General features: G+C 44.3%; 1 protein-coding gene across 1 annotated transcript in view; it reads left to right on the top strand.

Annotated features, from left to right (window-relative positions):
* Positions 1 to 368: 368 nt before the first annotated feature.
* lrrc17 (leucine rich repeat containing 17) overlaps positions 369 to 7,840 on the top strand; it is a 31,672-nt gene continuing 24,200 nt past the window's right edge. The window contains exon 1 of the mRNA XM_034075096.2: positions 369 to 663. The gene's annotated coding sequence lies outside the window, so the exon portion shown is untranslated. The remainder of the gene's footprint in view (positions 664 to 7,840) is intronic.

Here is a 7,840-nt window from a genome sequence, read left to right as displayed (position 1 = left end):
CTGCGATCAAAGGCAGATGTTGGACGTAGACCGAGGCTATGGAAAGCTGCCCGGAGTTACATCTCCAGGGCTGGAAGCATCACACCAGACCCAGGGGTGAGGGTTTTGCCACCCAATGCCCAATTCCTCTGCTCGTAAGCAGCATATTCTGGAAGGCGTCCATTTGTTTCACAAACGGGAACCAAAACAGGGTTGCAGCCCTCCTACACGTGTGTGTGTGTGTGTGTGTGTGTGTGTGTGTGTGTGTGTGTGTGTGTGTGTGTGTGTGTGTGTGTAATGCTACACCAGACACAGCCTTGTTGCTCCTTGGAGAATCAGCTTTACTTTCCTCTAAGTCTCTCTCCCCTCACATTCTCTGTGCTGCGATCCAGCTGAGTGGGTGAACAGCAAAGGAGTGAAGGAGAGAAAGAGAGAGAGAGTGCAGCTTGTATAAGGCAGTAGTCAATCACTCAACAGACCAGAGAGAGAGAGAGAGAGAGAGAGATTGGAGGAGCAGCCGGTCGCTCGTCCCTCACTATTGGCTCTAAATTTATAGGCAGCCCGGCAGATTTTCTTGGCTCAGACGCAGCGCTCATGACAGGATTAGGAGCCGGGGACGCGGGATCAACCGGAGATCTGCAGGTCCGAGTGGACGAGCCTGGGCCAGATTCTCTCCCTGCACAGGTAGGACTATCACCTTCATGCTGCATCACATCTGACTTACAAAAGTCTGTTCAGAGCTCCCCAATTCTTCCTGATACAATAGTCAAGAGCCATATTTTGGCAAGTACTGTTTAGCACCACTGTTCAGTTCTTGGTGACAACATTGAATTTACTGAGATCTTGCAAAAGCATATTATTATAATCTGTATGTGAAATTGTTATAAGGTTGCAGATTTGTAATACAACTCTCCAAAGGATTATTTCTGCCTCTTATTTGACAGGCTTTTTTGAACGTTTTACAAGAAGAGAACAATGATATAAGAAAAGGCAAAGCACCCCCTCTACTATTTTGTTCTTAAGACATTAGAGGCATGCCCTGATGAAAAACATACCCAACTTGGTGATTTTGAGAGCTCACTAAGCGTTTAATAATTATAAGTTATTTAAAGATAAATTGCAGCAGCACGACGAGAACCCTTGCTCAGCGCCAGACATTCACTAAACTATTTGCAGCTTGGAAGGCTTCTGTGCCAAGGATGAAACTACATGGGTGAAGATATGAAAAGACAAAACCTCCCAAAAAACCTTCAAACAAGCAATGAATGGATTCATTACATGTAGGTTGTTCAAGATCCGCATTAAAGGGACTGCTAAAGTACTTTTTGTTTGGAGTTGTGGAAGTTGTGGAAGTTGTGCCAAGTTCCCGGACGGTCACTGCATGCTGGAGTTGACGAATCGTAGATAAATTCTGCAGCAAATGGAATATTCAATGGCTAATTTTAGATGCCCCATTGCGGCTTTTGTTATGTACATGGCTGGTGGTCCCATGCACCATAACTGAAAAGCACTCAGGCATTCAGTTCCCTGAGAAGCTCCACTTTTGCCAGACTGTGGGCTTCATTGGACCTCTTGGATCCAGACTCTCATGACTCCTGTCTATTGAATACATAGTGAACTTTCTTCTTTTTGCACGGATACCACACTAAAACTTGAAGTGCTGTAAAGCTTCATGCAGAGTTTGCGTGTTCTGCGGGTCGATAGCCTATGCGTGTGAGCGCTGCTATAATGTCCATCTGCACATGGAGTTAAATGCAATTATGTAAGCTTCAGTAAAAATCCAGGCTGTGCGGTTTCCCCCTGGAATCCTGCACAACAACAAAACATACGGGGGGGAAGAGAAAAAGCTTGACTTGCAAGTTTACTCTGATTACAAAGTGCGATAGTCCCTTTTACTTCAATTTCTGCTGTTTCAGCTTGCCGCAGTTAGGTTTAAGTGGAACACTTTGTAGTAGGAGGAAGTGAGAGAAGAGTGTGTGTGTGTGTGTGTGTGTGTGTGTGTGTGTGTGTGTGTGTGTGTGTGTGTGTGTGTGTGTGTGTTAGGGTTAGCTGCAGATGTGTCTGGCACCAATACAAAGCATTGTAGCTGGTTCGTTAGCAGTTAGTGTTTGTGTATGTGAGCTCTGTTGAACATCTCATGACAGTTTTTGTTCTCCCTCATTCTGATGAAGCAGTTTGCAAAGCACTCGAGGTTTGTGATAGAAAAGAATAAAAATAACGACAGTAAAATATGACATAAAGGAAAAAATACATGTAGTAAAATGGCACAAAATGTATAAACCTTTTGACACATTTGGGCTCTACAGTAATCCCGTTTCAGAACATGATTAGACCAAGCCACGAAACACGGGGGAGACCACACTGATGCCTGCATAACGTCAGCTGAAAACTGTCCGGTTGTCACAAGCACACACACACACACACACACACACACACACACACACACACACACACACACACACACACACACACACACACACACACACACACACACACACACACACACACACACACACACACACACACACACACACACACACACACACACACACACACACACACACACACACACACACACACACACACACACACACACACACACACACACACACACACACACACACACACACACACACACACACACACACACACACACACACACACACACACACACACACACACACACACACACACACACACACACACACACACACACACACACACACACACACACACACACACACACACACACACACACACGGGAGTATGGACTCTGACACGTGTGTGTACATGGGATGGTGACCTCTTCCAAGGGTTGAAGCTGCTATTCTTGTAGTTTGGAATCCAGAGAATGGCAGAAAGTGATTTCTCAAGGGAGTAAGGAACACACAAAGGCACAGTTTTGGCTTATTTTCCATCCTTCTTGTGAGTTCACCACCTCTGACCCTCTCTGAAAATGTACTAAGCTGTTTGCCCTCTCTCCTCTCCTTTCCTGCAGACCTGATTGCGTCTGGTTTCAATTAGGCTCTCAGGGATGTGTGAGGCATTTCTCTGTCGCTTGTTCTCCCCACAGTTCGTCTGTCTGTGTCGATTTATCATCCTCTGTGCTTGTGGTTAGACTGTTCCCCTCTTCTTCTCTTCACATTCTCACAGACTGTACTGTCAATCTTTCCTTGTGTTCCTCTCCTTCTCTTTGTTACAGCTGGATGTATGTTAACTGGTAACACACCTCAGACCTGTGGGCATGCATGCACACCACACAAAGGGAACCAAAGAAACATAAAGTCAGGGAAGCTTTCTGGGAGGTTGGCTCGCAGAGGAAGAAACCCTTACCTTTAAGCTTTCTCCATCTCGCCCTCCAACTCTGTCTCTGTAATGAACTGCCTCACTGACTGACTCTGCAGCTGAATTGTTGGCATTTTTCTGCTAGCAGCTAAGCTCTCCTGCTTGTTCTCGCTCCCCCTCCTCAACACAGTGGCCCCTTGTGTCTCTGAACTGTTTTCTCAGGAGGTCTGACCTTCTTCCATCCCAAGTTGCCAATCCAACGTTACTTGGGCATGGAGAGCCTCTACAGGCAGCTATTGCAGGTAGCTATTTGTATGACGTGCTCACTCAGTCTGAGATAAGGTTGCACATTTAAAAGTGATTTGATAAGATACGCAAGGAAATGGCTATACAGTAAGTTCAAAACAATGAGCTGAAAGGAACTTAAATGCACCGTAAAGCCTAGGGGATTTACAGTGTTCTGTTTCTTTGTTGTTCCTAATGGGGGGCCGCTTTCATACTTCGCTTGTTGTGTGTGGTTTCCCTCCGCCGTTTGTTTGATATACAATTATTTATTGGAGCAGTTTCAAGCCATGTGTTTTGGCTCGATTATGTAATGCCCCTGTATCGTGTCTTGTGGACAGTTCATCTTTTGGTGCAAGCCTGCCAAGCTCAACCTAGTTCAGGGTTTGAGTTCACACCGATTGGAACCAGTCATCGAAGTTAGACATTGTTGGTAGTTCCCGAATTCCACAAATGATATGACACCATCTTAATATATTTGATCTCTCGATATTATCAGGACGAAAGGCCCTTCAAGAAGAAAGGCCTATCTTGGAAAATGGTTCCCAATCGAGTGGAAATCCCAGTTTAGCTTCTGCTGTGAATGTTGTCTTTCGGGCTTCCCTTGTGTTCACTTTCTCCTTCAGGGGTTATTTTCATTCTAAGATGTGGTTTTCAAATAAGTGTGCTTCCTCCATCTGTATTTCTCTTAATGGCATGCAATATTTTCTCCCACCCCCTCTTCCTGGTGGGTTGGGATGGTGTTAGAGGCCAACTGTCTTTGTTTTCATCGGTCTGCAGAGACCAAATGAACCATTTGAGCCCACAGACAGTTCTGAAAATATACACGGACAGGGCTTTCCTTTGTAATGTATATCACTGTGTACATCTGCATAAATATACAGTTTTGTATGTGTTGGCCATTTGGAAGTTAACTCCGCTTCATTCACACTCATAACATCCGCCAGGGAGGGTATGTTTTCGGTTTTGGATAATTGTTCTTCTGCAGGATTCCGGAAAGCTAACGCTCCTAACTTAGTGGAAGGGTGGAGAAAGGGTCAAGGAAGAACTCACTGAAGTTTGCAGCAGATCCGGATCAAGGGCCAGACACACGTTGCTTTTCAATCATTAGAACGACATTGAGAGAAGTCTGCTTTCGATGAATAGCCTTATTATTTGTGCTTTGATCCTTGGTTCTTTGGCAAAGCGGTGTTTGTAACTTCCTCTTGCCTTGGCCAATGTCACCACTCACATCCTGCCAAACAACCGGGTTTAATTTACTTCTTTCTGGAACACTACCCTGCATTATGTGTATGAAATGTATGTGGTGTTCTACTGTAACTTATCTTATCTTAAACTAACGCCATTAAGAGGAGTTCACTTTGTGTAAAGACTGCGACAAAATAAGTAGTTTCATTTCAAAATACGGTGCAGTGAAACTTGTAAAGCAGGAGACACATGAAGTTCAGTTGGAGATAAGTCTTCTTTCCATGCACAATTTTGCCCATAACAAATTCCCCACAGGGTAACACCTAAGCATGTATTCAGTGGTTTGTTATGATAGAGAGCACACTTAAGCTGAGTACTTGCTATCCCGTAAACTGTCTAAAAGACTGACTCGTAAATTGTTTTGGTTTGAAAAGCCATTAGATAGATTTAACACAAATTCCCACATTGAATATTCCATTTGCTCAGCACTTTCAGATACAAAGAACTAGGGATGCACGATAATTATCGGTCCGATAATTATCATCCCGATAAAACCGATACAAGTATTAATAGCCCCGATAAAATACAATATATTTTTTGGTTAAAAAAACCCCAAAACATCCATGTGGGTGGATTGGGATGAGGGGCGCTTGTTTTTCACTCGGCTTCTCCCGTTTTGCCAGTACTGTGGTGTTAGTGGTTTAGGAAGATGGGAATTTTTCCCAAATCCAGCGCTCCCTAACTCATGCCTGGCTGTGACGTAAATGGTGTGCGGCCGTGAAGCCAGGACAGTAAACAAAGTCGTCGGTAGTATGGGACTATCTCAAAGTTTCAGAGTTGGAAAATTCGCTTGCTATTTGTAACAAAAGTAATGCAGAAGTTCCACGAGGAAGGAAAAAGGCAACGAGCTATAATACTTCGAACCTGATCAGTCACCTGAAACATCGCCATCGCTACGATGGTGTGTTAAAAGCGTACGAAGACGCCTGCGCTGCTAAACTAGCGGCGAATCCAAAGCCAGCTGCGAAGGCACCGGGGCTTTCACCTATCGACGAGGCTTTTGAAAAAGGCAAGACGTTTGCCAGTTTTGCAACTCAAGGCATATGCTCGAACCGGAGCTGCCTGGACGCTGCAATCATGTTGCGCACTATCCGTGCTGAGTGTGCTGACTTCTCGTACAATGTCCCGCTGTCTGGCTTCCTGCATAAAGTCAAGTGCTCGGCGCAGTTGTGGCGAAATGTCGCTCCTCTGTTTTCATTTAAACAGCTCCTTGTATCCGTTAGCGCAGCTAGCTAGCACCAGATGCTAACAACAACAATGCACGTAAGGTCTCTCTCTCGCTTGCTCGGGCCACACACACCCTCCCGGTCCTCCCGATGGCCAGTCGGTGCCTGCCGGTGAGCGTGGCAGTGTGGTCTGCCACAAGCGGGCGGCAGGAGCGGGGCTATCAGCATCAGCTTGTAGATGGTATTTTAAACTCGATGCGCTCTGAAACTACGGGGCGGCCGAGGAAAAAAATACACATGCGTTAATCGTGTTAAAATAATTAGTGGCGTACATTTTTTGTTATTATCGGTTGTCGGTATCGGTATCGGTCTTGAGAAGCAGGAAGTTATCGGTATCGGTTTCAAAAAACCAATATCGTGCATCCCTACAAAGAACAGTAAGAGTGTGTTTGGTGCGCGCCCGTAATTCCATCTCTATCATAGCTGATGGCATTGTCACACACACACTGCAGTTTTGTCTGACAGGGTTTACTTGCTGCACTGATTGTGGTCTCTCTATGAAATCCACCTAATGTGGAGCCAGTCATTCAAAAGAAAAACATACATTTTCTCATAATTAGCACCCAATATAAGAGCCAAACAACATACTGTTAACAGACTCACCCTGAGGCCTTTACTCTTCGCATCACTAAACTGCAGAGGTGGGGACTCGAGTCACATGACTGGACTCGAGTCACATGACTGGACTCGAGTCACATGACTTGACTCGAGTCGCATATTTTTTTACTTGAGACTTGCTTGACTTGACTTGGTATTCATGACTTGAGACTTGACTTAAGCTTGAGATAGATGACTTGAAAGGACTTGACTGTTTAAAATTAAATATTTGCGTTTGTTTTATTACATTTAGTTTTTTCGAAAAACGTGATTATAGCGCCATGCGCGCAAACCTGGCAACCCACTAGAAGGCTCAGTTAACATGGCAGCGGCGGCTAGCTTTACTCCAAAAATAGTGAAGTTTGGATTCAACGATTATTTTGTCGATGACGGTAATAAGAAGAGAACAGCGGTATGCAGGCTCTGCAGCATAAAGATCAGTTACACGACCACCACTACATCCAACTTCATTCGTCATCGTCACTACAAAAAAAAATACAGAGAAAGGTGCGTGTGTTAGCTAGAAAGCACGACGCTGAAGTTGGCTTCCGATTCAGAGCATCCGATTCGGCAGTTAAGGGGAAAGTTAGCCGGAGCCTCAAGAAGGCATAAAGGCTTGCCCAGCTGGGAGGTTCACTCTCTGATTCTGGCTTGCTTCAGCAACCTCAGCCTTCCACCTGTTTTTGTATTTTCACAAATAGAATAAAGATTTCACAAATCTCAAACTGTGTTGTAAAGAATCTTTAGACCCTCTGGGATAATCCAGTCCAAATAAATCGGCTATGCAGCGATTTAAGAGGTTCAAACACGGAGGATTGTTCGCTCAGCGCTGTAAATTAAATGTCCCTTAACTTTCCCCTTAACTGCCTAATCGGATGCTCTGAATCGGAAGCCAACTTCAGCGTCGTCTAGAAAGCTAACGTTAAGTTTAAGCTACGTTAGACTTGGTTTCAAATCGATTAAGCATTGCAAAGAGAAGACAAAACGGTAAATTAACACTAGAACCGCCAAGGGATTAGTTTATAAGGAAATTATGAAGAGGAACCAATTAAATGATTTAAAAATGATATCTATGTAGGTGCTGACACTGTTGGCGGTTCTAGTGTTAACAGAAATTGTAATTAAATATGTGTAATGGCAAATGCAGTTCTAGCAGACAATATAGCTAGGATGCATATTAATCTAATATGATTGTCATCGGTCTAAATTAGATTTCAAATGAT

The sequence above is a fragment of the Pseudochaenichthys georgianus genome, chromosome 23, assembly GCF_902827115.2.
Source record: "Pseudochaenichthys georgianus chromosome 23, fPseGeo1.2, whole genome shotgun sequence".
Lineage (NCBI taxonomy): Eukaryota > Metazoa > Chordata > Actinopteri > Perciformes > Channichthyidae > Pseudochaenichthys > Pseudochaenichthys georgianus.
Note: the sequence above shows the minus strand (reverse complement) of the source record. Positions and strands in the feature narration are given on the sequence as shown.